Source organism: Pogona vitticeps, chromosome 9, assembly GCF_051106095.1.
Source record: "Pogona vitticeps strain Pit_001003342236 chromosome 9, PviZW2.1, whole genome shotgun sequence".
In the NCBI taxonomy this organism is placed as follows: Eukaryota; Metazoa; Chordata; class Lepidosauria; order Squamata; family Agamidae; genus Pogona; species Pogona vitticeps.
Window position 1 is genome coordinate 4046924 of NC_135791.1, and position 15099 is coordinate 4062022.

The 15099-nt window shown below is 46.9% G+C and overlaps 1 long non-coding RNA gene across 1 annotated transcript in view; it reads right to left on the minus strand.

Moving 5' to 3' along the window:
• Positions 1-13546, minus strand: part of LOC144584277 (uncharacterized) — a 117064-nt gene extending 103518 nt beyond the window's left edge. The window contains exon 1 of the long non-coding RNA XR_013538421.1: positions 13362-13546. This is a non-coding gene — a long non-coding RNA (uncharacterized LOC144584277). The remainder of the gene's footprint in view (positions 1-13361) is intronic.
• Positions 13547-15099: the final 1553 nt, after the last annotated feature.

A 15099-nucleotide genomic window follows, 5' to 3' on the forward strand; every position in this document is an offset into this window, starting at 1 on the left:
ATCTTTCTCATACCGCCCGTGGGGCTTAATATAAACTGTGGTTTTGATTCTGCTGTTGTTTTATCACTGCTAGGGCTGGTTTTTAATTAGTGTGTTCCTTGCACAGGCTGGATTTAATGACTTTGATTTTTTTTCCCCTTCTCTTTTAACTTTTGTGTTGTGTGAGACATTGCCAGGGTAGGGAGAGGTGGGGGCACTCATTTACATATGTGAATAAAGGAGGGTGTTAAGGTTTCGGGAACGTTATGCAAGGTGGGTAAGTTGCGTTGGTCCACCACAACTCCTGGATTTGGAGACAGAAGTTACAAAAGCTCCAGGATTCTAAGAACTGATCGCTCTGCAGAGCCAGAGGTTGGGAGTTTGATTCCCCACTGAGCCTCCTTGACAGGGGCTCAACCCTAGGATCCAAGTTCTTAGCTCTGCAGCTCTAAGATGATGGTGATGATGATTATGAGTGTCAACTTTTTGCTGATGAGATCAGAGGGCAAATTATCACCTAAGCCTTAGGCTGGCTTGGATGGTCATTGGCCAGCCACACATGCTTCATCATCGTCATCTGAAAAATGCACAGCTGCAAGGGACCCTATAGATCAGTGGTCCCCAACTTTGGGCCTCCAGATGTTCTTGGACTTAAATTCCCAGAAATCCTGGCCAGCAGAGGTGGTAGTGAAGGCTCCTGGGAGTTGTAGTCCAAGAACATCTGGAGGCCCAAGGTTGGGGACCACTGCTATAGATCATCAAGTCCAGCCTCTGTCAGGGGGACCCAGTGGGGGAATCAAACTCTTAACCTCTAGATCTGCAGCCAAATGCTTAAACCACTGAGCTATCCAGCAGTTCATCTTTTGCACAAGAGCAAGTGAAGTCTGCCTGATCAAATACCAGGCCATTTTTGTCTACACCCAAGTTTCAAAAACACCCCCAAATGTTCTCTCAGGGATATTTGTAAAGACCACACATAAAAACGTGTCTTTCTGCTTCTCAGTGTCTCCCAGAAGCAGTGTCTTTGTGGGGCGGGTGTAGAAATGTGTCTCCCAGCCCACAAAAGGCACTCAACCTATGTCTAAGGCAAAAGTTTCAACCCGGGGTCACCAAATGTTCTTGGACCAAAACTCCCAGAAGCCTTTACCACTAGCTGTGCTGGCCAGGATTTCTGGGGTTTGTAGTCCAAGAACATCTGGGGGCCCAAGGTTGTGAACCACTGGTCAAAGGGACGCAATGCTACAGATGAATTCAATCCACCAAAAAGCCCATTGAGCTGATAATTGACAGGTGGGTGGGGCCGAAACTGAATGGGTGGAGCCAAAACAGTCAGCATGTGTTTAGTTTACTGGGGATCACCAAGTAGTACGAGATGCACTAGAAAAATATAGATGGATGATCTGATTGGGGAGAGAGATTTGAGTTGAAGGGGATTATGAGTACTCTTCCTCTGGAAAACTGGGGGTAGGGAAGAGTCAGATTTTCTTCCCCCACAGAGTAATTCTGACAGGTTCCCCCAGCTACCTTCTCCTAGTGTCTTTGTAAATAAATCTGGTATTATCAAAAATAAAATAAAAGTATAGCTTCAGGGACCTCAGCTCGCAAAAGAAGGCAACACCAAGCCCTGGCAAATAAATTGGAATTTGTCTCCGCTTCACAAAGTGGGGAATATGCAAAACTGAGAACCTAATTTCCCAAGGTTGGCTGGTGCATTTTCAGTCTGCATAGCTGGTGGGGCTGGGCAGAATCTTCTCCCCGTGAATGCAGAACATTCACTGCCTCCCCAGTGATCCTGAGGCAGCCCCTCGGGCGCAGGAAAGGGGTGTCGCTGAATCAGATCAAGTTCCCCTGAGCTTGTTCTGTGCAAGAATCGCAGCAGTGCAACCAAATCTAAGAAACGTTAAGGGGAATTTTTTGGGTGGGGAAGGGAGGAAAAGGATCGCTTCCAGAAACCCCCAGCCATGCTCACCCGTAATCATGCTGGCTGAAGAATTCTGGGTGTGATTCACCAAAAAAAAGGAACTTTTTTCCCCAGCTCTGAACCGGCCATAGGGCACTTGCCATTGACTGGCAGGCCACCACTGGCCCTTCCTGCCACTCTGACTTAAGGGGCAAGGAAGCATAAAAGCACACAAGCTTGCAGAAATATTTTTAAGAGCCAGGATACACCCTTAACTTGTGGGATCTTGAACCCCAAGGCTTTGGGCTACCAAAAGGAGGAAACTGCAGAAGGCAAAATCGGATGAGCAGGACGCCAGAGCAATAGTAAGCATCGGAAGGGGTTAAATTACAAGACCTTTACAGCCTGCCGATAGTCCAAAATGACATTTTTTTTCCCTCTCCCAAGCTTTAAGACTGGCCTTAGCGTTTGTTCTAGAGAATGACAGAACACTGGGAAAGTCAAAGCAATCAGTTCCAAAAGTTAAGATTTTATGGCTAATCGCCGTAGAAATATGAGAAAGGAGCTCTTCGGTGAAAACAATCAGGCTTTATGAGTTTCAGAACCTCCGTGCTTTTTATTTTTAAAAGTGTCAAGAGAACGGTTGCTGCTGATTGGAAGCGAAGCAACGGTTCTCCGTGCAGTTCTGGAATGTGTGCCCCCCCCAAAAAAAGAGTAAAAATAAAAAAGACAATCTGGTCTTCTACTATGGCATAAGCGTCTTCTCTGAAGCTCCAGAGGATGACATCCGGAGTAATGGGTTCACATTATGGGAAAGGAGATTTTGCCTAAACATTAGGAAGAAATTCTTGCCAGTAAGAGCTATCTGACAGGAGAACGGATAGATTCAGAGTGGTGGAATTTCTTTCATCTGAAGGTTTAAACAAGGGCTAGATGGCCATCTGTCAGATGTGCTTAATGGATGGATTTCCTGTTTTTCACAGGGACTGGATTCAGTAACCCTTGGAGACCCTCCAAGCTCGACAATGCTATGGATCTTTGATTCTAAGGGAGAGAACAGTCGAGGTTAATAGCCTAGATTCGCTACTGCATCTTCAAGAGCCTTGTGGTGCAGTGCTTAAACTGCTGTACTGTAGCCAAAACTGGGCTCACGACCTGGGGTTCAATCCTGGGTAGCGGCTCAAGGTTGACTCAGCCTTCTATTCTTTCATCCGGTTTATAAGCAGCATGCTTTGCTTTTGCTTTATATCCAGAGAGGAAGCAACAAGCTGTATCTCAGGTGGAGTAGCTCCCCTCATGTCTTGCATCCACTCTTTAGCAGTTACACAAGTCCAGACTGATGGGTTCCCTCACCAGGTCCATGAAACTGTCACAGAAGGTGAGGCCGAAGGATTTATTTCCAGACAACCCTTGAACTCACCTCCCTTCTCCTTTCACAGGATCCCTCCTACTGCAGAAGATGAAAGGCGGACATTAATCTCACAGGATGCCTGCTGCCCATTGATTTATTGATGTCTCTTTTGTAGTTCCAGCCATTTCTGCCCGGGGAACTTCCCATTGACAGGGGCCAGGACAAAAGGAAGACAGTAAGACAAAGAGGGTGGTAAAAGAACCCCCTTCTGGGTATTTTCCTGGCACCAGCTGAATGGGAGAACTCACTTGGATCCTTTAATTACCTTTGTCAAGCTTCTGCTTGGAACTCAAATGTCTTTTCAATGGGGTGTTTTTGTCCTCAGCTCCCTGGCTCGGTCTGACCTAACGTTCAACACTTGAAATCAAGGCCCAGAAACCTTACAAATGGGTATATGCTCAAACCTCTAGACCTGTCCACTATAGAGACACTCTTGATGGTCTTTGGAGCTTGCTTTATTTTTCGAGTCCATCAAAAGGACTCCTTGAAGAGAGAGTTTAGTAATGTGTGTTGGAGTCATCGCAGCCTTGCATGCTGCCTTTCGTAGATTTGGAGGGACCTTTCTGTGCTGGGGTGACTGTCAATCTTTCCAGCACTAACCAATTGTTCCCTCTTGCCTCTGATTCAAAGGGAGCCTGACCTCTCTGCTCTGTCCCTCTCTCTTTTGTTTGTTGGAAGCTGTTCATATGTTGAAGGTCTGTTGCTGAAGCAGTCTTTGTTCTGTATGTAAAGAAATAGGTTCTATTCTTTCTGCTACTAATGTCTCAGAGTGAGTGACTGAGACCGTAAGTGCCAGTTGATGAACAAAAGGGGCGGTCTACTCTGGGAAACTTGAAGCTATGTGGCTCTGTGATTTCCTGCACTTCTACTGCATAGCTAAAGAAATTTAACCAAAAAAACTCAAAACCATGCAACGATCTGAGGGTATTTGAATTTAATAAAATGTATGGATGTAATAGATTCATCCATTAAAAAGGAGGGTAAGCCATTTGTAATTAGATCTGTGCATATCCAAGCTCTAACTACCCTTTGACTCTCACTTACTTTTATGACTTCTCTCCCCCGAAATTGACATTTTAACGCCAATCTTCTAGAAACCCCTAGCCAGTGTGGCCAAAGGCTGGTTGAGGATTCTGGGAGATAACGTGCAAAAAATTTACATTTCTTAGGTTGCACATCACACTAGATCCACAATGCTGAGAATAATTAATAATCCCTTCCTTTAGTTTTCTAGATTTAAAGTACTCAGAAGTGGTTTACTACTTCAGCTGGTACAGCACAAGCTAGTTCTCCTCCTGGGAGATACAGTGGAGTATCGAATTTCTGACCCTGGTGCTTCTGGGTCAGCCTAAGGTCCTGACCTCTTCTTATCGCTACACTGCAGATGGCGAGGCCGAGAGTATGCAGCTTGCCTAGGGCCACCCCCTGGGCTTATAGCAAATACGAGTTTTGAATCCATAAACTTTTTAGCTCAAGTTATGGGTAAATCTCCATCCCTGATAAATCTCAGAGTTCTATCCAAGCTATTGTATGGCTTCTTCCCTAGAGTCATATGAGCTGCTATTGGACACACCATGAAACCCATTGGGTCTCTTTGGGTCAGGATCTCAGCCTGGCCTACCTTGAAGGGTCATTGTGAACAAGGAAGAAGGAGGCAGAGGAGAAGGAGAACTCTATGTGTTGTCTTGACCCGCTCAGGGAAAGGCTGGTAAATAAACATAATGGATGAAGAAAGAAATAACTGATAAGGGTGCTGTGGGTTCTCCATTAGAGTTCCCTGGCCCCATTGGCTATTCCACCCCTGTTTCCTTGGGAGGACTATTAAACCAGCAATCAGTGGCAGAGGAGCCACCATTTACAAGGCCCTGCCAGCCCACGATGACTCTGCATCCAAAGTCAAGAAGGGATGGGGTGTTTCCCCTTTTTCTTTTTACTGGCCATCCTCTTGGTTTTCGTTTCTCTTCCGTTAACAGCAGGGTGGTGGCGTGGACCCTCTTGAACTATCTTTAATGCTTTTAGATCTTCACGCTCTTGGGTTTGGCTTTTTTCCCTTGGTTTTATGCGCTGCAGGGCTTTTCCCTCTTTGCTGCCAGTTTTCTCTTGAGTTTATGATGTGCTCTCGCTAGCCTTTGCTTTATTGTTGGTATTCCTTATTTTTAATGTACATCGCCCAGCATGCTCGGCATAACAAAACTATCAAAAAGTGCAATAAATGAATAAACACATAGGCTAAAATCCCAACAGGGATTCTGCACCGGCTTTAATACAAACAACTATAACTTTTGGAGGGGAATTACTTCAAATTAAGAGATTGTCGTAGCCGTTGTTTCTGGAGTTCTGTGCGACTCAGCACACAAGAGATAATGTCTAGAGCAGGGGCTCCAAACCTTGGGTCCCGAAATGTTCTTGGACGAAAACTTCTTCATCACTAGCAGCGCTGGCTGAGATTGCTGGGAGCCGTGCTTCTAAAAGATCAGACACTCAAGTTTGGGAACCTTTGGTCTAGAGTGATTTCTTAACTTGCATCCATTCACCCTCAAAGGTTACACAGCTTGTGTTCTGCTTGCATATGTAACTAAATGGATTTGGACCCTACAGAGATAAACTATGACACCTCAAGGGTTCATGTAGATATTAGATGGAGGTAATTTGTCCCTCAGCAAGAAACATCTCCACTTCCAATGCTATTGATTGATTGATTGATTGATTGATTGATTGATTGATTGATTGATTGATTGATTGATTGATTGATTGATTGATTGATTGATTGATTGATTCATTCATTCATTCATTCATTCATTCATTCATTCATTCATTGATATTACAGCTTCCTGGAAACTTTGGATGGCATAGTGCCTATGTTGTTTGGGGTCTTTCGTAATAATAATGAGTGGAAGGGATTCAAAGTCATCTCAAGAATTAGTCTACCTTCCTTTCTGGCATCTCTTTCCATTTCTTTCTCTTTCTGCAGACCTGAGGGAAACCCAACAATTCCCTCATTTAATGCCCAAAGACCTCACTTAGTGCCCTAAGATCCAGCAACCCTGATGGATGTTTTTCTGTGCATACCCATCAATGGCCACCCATTTTGGGAGAGGAGACCTCAATGTCCCACACATTTGCTTTTCCCCTACTAAATTTCTTCCAACTCTGCGTCTGTTTTCTTCCTGTGCTATTGCATTTTTGATTATCTTTATTCTTCTCTTTAATTGTTTGCTGCTCATTCGGAGTGCTGTGTTCTATCTGGGGCCCTCTTAAGGTTGAAGCATGGCTTTTAAACATTTAAAAAATTGCTGAACAAATGAAGTAATAAATGAATCCGTGACCGTCCAGCGTTCATTGGTTGTGTCCTCAGAACACAATCTAAGAAGATGATCTGAGGACACTAGGAAGTGGCTTGTATGAGACTATGGATTCTCTAAAATCAGGTTTTTTTAAATGTTGTACTGGGAGCAGGTAGAACAAATTGCTTTTGGATTGTTTAGAGAAATGTGTTATAATTATGGGGTCCATTTTAAACACTTTATTTTGTTTTTCAGTCGACTTTTCTTGGCATTTTTGTGTTCAAACGGCCCTCCTGGTTAACACTCAGAGTGGGATTTTCAAGTTAATCCAAACTGGTGGCGGGGGGGGGGGGGAAGAGAGGTTCCTTTCATTATTTTGGGGGGAGAGAAGTAGAAAAGGCCCTTTCTTTCATTTTTGGTGTCTTTTTGTGGCTTTATGAAAGACGGCCTCCAAAATACAAAAGACTCAGAATTCTGTAAGATGGGTTAACCAAACATAATGGGTTTCTTATGTATTCTATGCTCCCCTACTTTTTTTCATCTTTTGTTTTATTGAGTTTTGAAAGGAGTTCATCATCATCATCTTAGAACTGTAATGCTGGAAGGGACCCTAAGGATCATCAAGTCTAGTCCCTATCAAGGAGGCACAGTGGGGAATCAAAGTCCCAACGTCTACCTAAACCACTGAACTATCTAGCGGTTCTTTCCCCCCATTTCCTGTATTGTTCTCTGGAGTGCTGTCTGCTCTTCACCTGGTGGACTACTGCCTGTGCTGCTGGACTGAAACTATAGAAGTGATAGGTGGGAGACCCGTCTCCTCCTTTCTCCCATATTTCAGGGTTTTGGGTTGGGAGAGGGTCATTATTACTCTTCGTGAGGGTGTGTGTGTTTTATGTTGATTAAGACCATGATGATGATTTTTCTTTCTCATCTCTACTACTTCTTGCTGATGAACCGATGAGGATAGTGATGTGAAGATAAATAGGAGTTTTAAATTATGATTAGTGCCTGCATACTATTAGGTCTGTGGATGATTGATTTTTCTTTCTCATGTACTGTTCTGGCTGCCTCCTTTTGGAATGAATGATTGTCCGTTGCCTGGCCCCTGCTTTTTGGGTGGGACTAATTCCGAGGGTTCTGTAGGACTGCGTCGGCTCTCGCTTTAGATACCAAAATTGGAAACATTAAAATGAAAGAACTCAGCAGGTTTGGGTATTTTCAGGTTTGCTGAAAGGGCTTGTACTCAAAAGAACCCCAAACCAAAGCAAGGCCTTTCCTAAAAGACCCAGAAATGAAAGCAATACAAAAGTCTTAGATTCCTTTCTCAAGGGTTTTCTTTCATAACATGTAAAAAGCATTTCATTTCACCTTTTATTCATCCCCGAAAAGTGTAATCTAGTAGTCCTTTACTAGGGAAGTCAGCTCAACATTTGTAAAAGCCCCATCACCCCCAAGATCCCCAAATCTGTGCAGCCACTCCAGTTATGCTAATGGGAGGATTTTGGAGAATCGTACAGCAACAATTTTCAACATCTGGAAAGCACATAAAATATTTATTTATTTATTTATTTTATTTATATCCCGCCTATCTAGCCAACTCAGGACCACTCTAGGCGGTTAACATCAGGTAATAAAAGTATACATACATACAACAGCATAAATAATAAAAACTTTACAAAAATAGAAACCAAGTGCAGTGGAAAAGAAAAGAAACATCAGGAATTGTCTGGAGGAAAGGCCTGCCGAAACATCCAATATAAGAAGGTTTCCCTTCTTATATTGCTGGGTTTATCTGATGGCTGCCTGTTCCCACAATAACTATGAGTAACCCTACATCAAGGGATTGTAGAAGGTAAAAAGGATGTCAGCTAGATACCAGGGTACAGGTATTAATACCTGTGGGCCTGCCTGGGAGGTGGGGATCCAGCAGCCACCCAGGCATGTTCTGCAGGTCACCGAGATCTGCTATGAGGGTCACACCAAGTAATAAGCCATCCCATGTGATACCGATGGATAAAAAACTGATCTGAGATTTTTGCTTGTGTCTGACAGCATCTGAGTCTTCAGCTTCCTTGGTTTGGGGGGTTCTGAGGGCCATTTCCCAGCCCTTGCACTTTGGAACACAAGTCTCAAGACGTGATGCTACCAATCTGGCTGGCTTAGATTTGGCATTTAGACATGCTCAGAGGTACCCTTGCTTATGCGTCCTTTTATAAACTCTAGAACTGTTGCTACTGCTGCCAGAATCCACATGGGAGGCTCTCCCATAGCTCTCCACACTTTTTATCAGATACACAACTTTTTGCAATGATTACTGAAAAGTCTGCCCTCTACCCTGGTCATAAGGCTTTGGCGCTGTTGTAAGAAATTGGATGTTGCTGACCTTACAACTGTATCACAAACGGGTTGGGTAGAATCTTTCTAGTACACATGCACCCTCATGCACAGTCATAAATGAAAGCATACAAGCTGGAGATGATTGGGGTTTGAAGCAGGGAGATACATCTTCCCTTAGTTTGCTTTTGCAGGTGAGTATGAAAAAAATCAGAAGGATTCTCCATGCCGGTCAAGAATATGAGAGTTTTCTGCATTCTCTGCCCCCCTGCATTTTAGGACTTTTCATAAAAGCAGGTGGTTGTGCAGAAACTTGATTTTGCACAAATCCCCTGTCTTCTGTGCAAAATGCAGAGGTTTTTTTTCCCCATGCAAAACGCAAGCTTTTGCACACATTTTGCACAGAATACATATTTATTTCCTAAGGCTGATAAACACCCCTGCTTTTCACCCTGGCACAGAAGTGAAACATCACATCGCAGTTGCTTTTTATTTTAATGGAATATAAAGATCTCCTTTGTCAGTGAAGAGAAGGAAATTTGCAAATATTCATGACATCTCTAATTTGAAGGCCTGCATCCTCCCACACATAAGTGGCTTGAAAACTCCACATGAAGGCACTTCTTTTAGTTGTGCTACCCTTTTGATAGATGTTCAGAATGGGGGCTTCTTCATGGCTGCTCCCACATTGTGGAATTTGCTATTGAGGGAGGCTTGGCTGAGCTTCCTCCCTTTTGCCCTTCTGTTACGAAGGAAATCTTTCTTCATTGAGGCAGTTCATTAGCTGAACAGTTGATGAAGCCTTTGGCTGAATCGGTGGCCTACCTTTTAATTGATTTTTTTTTAAAAAAACATGCTTTTAAATTAAACAATGTTTTAATAATTTAGAACTGGCTGTTGCAGGGAAAAACTGTTACTGGAGCTGGGGTAGGTAGTATATATATTCATTTCACCTTGTATTCACACCCCAAAAGTGTAATGTAGTAGTCCTTTAAAGCAGTGATCCTCAACCTTGGGCCTCCAGATGTTCTTGGACTCCCAGAAGCCTTCACCATCACCTCTGCTGGCCAGGATTTCTGGGAGTTGAAGTCCAAGAACATCTGGAGGCCCAAGGTTGGGGACCCCTACTTTAAAGTATGGCTACTTTTTGCATACATACATACACACACACACACACACACACACACACACACACACACACACACACACACACAGGACAGCCTGTTCCTTATATACTGTATACATATATACATACACATACACATACACATACACACACACACACACACACACACACACACACACACACACACACACACACACACACACACACACACACACACATACATACATACATACATACATACATACATACATACATATGTATGAGTATACAGTATATATATATGTATGTAAAAAGTAGCTGTACTTTAATTTTCCAGTTTTACCATGGTAATCTGTTTAATTATGATTTACTGCTATAACAATTTGTTGAGCTTTTTATCTGTACTTTTTGGAAATTAAGTTGTGAGCAGGCTTGAGCCCCAGTTTCTGGGAGAAAGTTGAGATACAAGTCAAGAGAATCAAGTCAATAAAATTAAAATTAAAATATAATTTTAAAAAAACCCCATGCACCCTGATATATACCCATGTTATTCCCTACGGTCTCTATAGAATACTACCAGGCAGTGACACCCTGGACCAACCTAAGCACCTTACCAGTCTATGAACTTCTCTATCTGCCCAGCCTTTCCCAAACCTGAGTCCTCAGACACTGTGGATTCCAAGTCCTATCATTCCTGCCCACATGCCATGTTTTCTAGTGATGATGGAACCAGGCATATGGGTCCTTCACATTCTGATGCTGCCTCTTAAACACTCTTGGCCTCCAGAAGTTCCACCATGGACCTCCACATCTTTGTGCAATAGTTAAGAGACCTGGATTGGGAGAAGGGAGATCTGAGTTCAGGTTTCCACCAGCACATAATCCTAGGTTGATCTGGGGAATGGAAGCCTGCCCTACCTACAAGGTTGTTGTGAAGACGGTGAAAAAAGTTGGGAGGACTCATGCATGCTGCCTTGGGCTCACTGAAGATATGGTAGGGCACTGGTCCCCAACCTTGGGCCTCCAGATGTTCTTGAACCACAACTCCCAGAAGCCTTCACCACCACCTCCGCTGGCAAGGATTTCTGGGAGTTGAAGTCCAAGAACATCTGGAGGCCCAAGGTTGGGGACCACTGTGGTAGGGAATTATATATGAGAACATTAGAGAATTAGCCAGTAGGTTTACTACAAGAATTCAGCCATGTCAGCACTCTGCACCTCAACAGAGGTCAACCAGATGTTTCTCCAGGTGCCCATCCACAACAGGCTTCCCCTGCTCTTTGCCTTACAACCACTGATGTTCTAGGATAGATTGCCACTAACCATGGGAGCCCCACCAGTCGCCTCTCATGACTCATGCCAGTCAACAGACCACTCCTTTAAAGGTGACCAAGCCCAGTGGTCCTCATCACCACATCTGGTGGTTAGGAATTCCAGAAGATGGTCCAGAATTATCAGACAAACAGGGAAGGACTGGAGGACTTCTCCCTTTTTTGCCTCCTCGCCCATCACAAGCTGACGAACCTCGATCACATTCCTCCACGGGAGAAGAATCGAAATGCATTCGCCTCTCCTTTTTCAGCATCTGACATGGCCACGGATGGCCCTCTGCAAGGAATGCCCAACAACTCCCCCCAAAGAAAGCATGGACAACCAGAGGTTGGACAAGTTACTCCCCCCCCCTCTCTTTTTTTTTTGCACTATGCTCCCAGAATCCTCCAGCCATCAAGCTCCCTTTAAAGTCCAACAAACTAATTTTATTCCTAAGCTTATCTCATACAATATGGAACTTCTCCTCCTTCCAAGGACACTTCCACCATCTTTGTCCGACCTGGCACCACCGTGAATGACTCCCAAAGTCCAGCACCTTCTACCGGCCCCATCCTGGATGCCACACTGGCCTCCACAAGCACCCTATCTGGTTAGGCTGGAGACCAGACCAAGAGGACTTGCTTCAGCTACGCATCTTGCATGCGTGAGAAGCCCACCTCTGTCGTCCTCAGATCAAGGGCAGAGTCAACCTCTCCTGCCCAGTTTCAGGTTGCCAGATGGACCACAATTTGCTCCACACCTCCGTGACAAGCTTCCAGTCCTCACTGAGCCCCCACTACTCCTGACAACTTTTTTTCCCCCAAGTCAAGCCAGAAAAGAGTCTTCCGTTTCAAGACACCATACAATATACATGTTTGGAAGGGGGTGGTACTCTGTTGACCCTAAGGCATGCTTGAGGACCATTCCTTCAAGGTCTGAAAAATGATCCATGACAGAGACAGATCCACATGATTTTCACCGCCAACACCAACCATCATGCTTTGACCCACAATAGCGGGGACCATACCCCACAAGCTCCCAGTGGCAGATGATCCTTCCAGCTCCTCTCTTTTCTTGCACCTCTTAGGTCTGAAACAGAGAGGAGCGAACCGGTGGAGTGATGCCTCCCAGCTTCACCAACACCCTGTAACCATTTGGCAATCTGAGACCCCTCCGGAAGAGTGTCGGGAGGAGAAGGGGAACCCGGGAACCCATCCGCCCCGGCTCTCCTCACACAGGACAGCCTAGCCCGGAGAAGATTCAGCACCAAGGAGAGCGACAGGAGGTGCTTCGCCCTTGGCTTGGTGGTCTTCTCCTCCACCTCTTCATACATGTAGGAAAGAGGGAGAAGAAGTGAGGAAAAGAAGGGGTCCGGGTTCCGTGGGGAGAGATGGCCACGGTGTGGGTCTCGGCCACAAGGCGCTGTCCCGCTTTGGTGTCCTGGGAGGCTCGGCTTTTGAATTGGGCAGGTGCCACGGGTGGGAGGGAGGGAGGGAGGGAGGAAGCCACAGAAAGCTCGCTGGCTCTGGCAATGTGGGCATGTCGCTGGCAAGTCGTGCTCCAGCTTTTATCGCATGGCATATTTATAGCACCAGGCACGGCGCCGCGATCCGTAGTGCAACGTGTGAAGAATTCAGGCACCCAGCAAGCATGCCGTGTGCACACACACACACACACACACACACACACACACACACACACATAGAGAAAAGAGAGAAGAGGGGGCACGCACGCACACCTCTCCCCTCTTGCTTTCTTGCCTGGCCTTTGCAACCCGGCCAGGAGACACACCAGAAGCCCCCCCCCCGGGTGCAAACTGTTGATCGGAGCCTCCGAGAGCCCCCCCCCCACCTCCGTCCCCAAAGCCACCTCCACCTGGACGCACCTGATCCTGCCTTGAAACAAAGCCACGCTGCCCACCTCTCTCCATCCTCTCGGATGTCACATCCCCATGACCCACTCGATCTGGGGGCGCCGTGGCGATGTGTGTTGGGGGGGGGGAAGAGAGAGGGAAAGGGAAGCAGATCCGTTCCTTACCTCGCCTGCTGTGCTGTCTCCTCTCGGATGACGACCGGCTACATCCCTCCGTCTTGTTTAAATCCCCTTCTTCCTCCGGAAAGATGCTCCTCGACGCCCGTCGGAGAACGCGCGGCCCCTCCACATGGACACACACACACACTCGCGCGCACACACAGAGACAGACAGACAGACAGACACTCCCCGGCTGTCAGCTCGGTTTCGGGGATCCCGGCGGCTCCTCGGTGGATGGACCCGGGTAGGCACGGAAGGGAGGCGTTTCAGTGGCGGGGTGGGGGGAAGGAACGAAGGAGAAGAAAGGATGGGGTGGGAGGTTCAAAGGAAAAGGGAAGAAGAAGGCGTGGAAGATCGCTTTCCAAAGACGCGCTCCTTGCCTTACGAGCCCCGCACTGCAGATCTTAGGGGTTAATAGTAGGAGAGGATGATGGGGCTCCGGGTCCCTTTACTTACTGAACCAGGGAAAAAATGAGAGAGAGAGAGAGCGAGAGAGAGGAAGGGATGTGGAAAGGGGAAGGAACAGCATGAAGATGCGGAGGTGGATTTCCCAGGAACTGGGCAAAGCGGGGGAGGGGGGATTTCTCCTTTTGATTGACAGGCAGACTCCACACAGTACTCCTTAGAAGAAACAGGCACAATGTCCCATCTTTTCTTCCCCCCAGTCAACCCCCTTGCTGATGGGTCTCTCTCTCTCTCTCTCTCACACACACACACACACACACACACACACATGCACACACGCCTCCCAGGCCTTGCCTTACGCCTGGATGGCCCCACCCGGAAGGAAGCGGGGGTGTGGGGGGGGGACACCCCTGGCCCTGTTTCTTCCTGGCTGGCTGGCTTCCTCCCCTTCCAGGCCAGGCCTCTGTCTTTCCGTCTCAGCAATGGGAATCCAGCGGGCGAGCACCTGGGCTCCGAAGGCAAAATCTCCAGCCAGCCAGAAGGACGGAGGGCGGGTGCCTGAGAAAATGCCAGCAGCAGAGCCCAGGGACTGGAGCACACAGTGATGGTGTTTGGGGGGGGGGAGAAGAAGAGAGAGAGGGAGAGAGAGAATGAGGATCGGAGAGATTTGCATTCATGGGAGAAAAGCCTGCTTATTTTTAGGCACTCAAACAAATTGCCTGCTGTTTTTTCTGCTTTGTTACACAGCTACAAAAGCTGCGGGGAGGGGCCCTTTGGGATGGGGGTTTGAGGAGCTGGTGGAGGGGGGGGCAAGGGGAGCAAGGAAGAGACACAGCAAAGATGAAGACCAAAGCTTCCGAGACAGGATGACAGCTCGGCTGGGGGAGCCAGGATAAGGAGAGGAGAAAGACGAGGGAAGGTGTGCTCAAGGTTTCACCCAGCCTGGCTGCTCCGCTCACCAAGGAAAGCAGGGCCTTGAGCTATGGGGTTGCAAAGGCGGGGGGGGTCCCTTAGGGAGTTGGGGGGGTGGCCGGGGTGGCTGGAGGCTGCCGTGGGGCTGTGCTCTCTCTCCTAGCCTGCTTGCAGGCTCCCTGGATTCTGGGGGTTTGCTCCAAGAGGTCTCTCTGGCCAGATGAGGACCAGGTGGCTGGAGGGAGCTTGGAGGCCCTCCGTCACCTGGGGGGCTGGGCTGGAGCCAGGTTTGAACAGAGCCTCTGCAGTTGGTGGCGGTGAGGCACCATCCTGCATTTCCGTGAAGGCCTCATCCTGGTGATGCTTCTTCTGCCAACGGCCTTCTGGCCAACTTCACACGGCCGTTCTTTGACCCCGTTGTCCAATG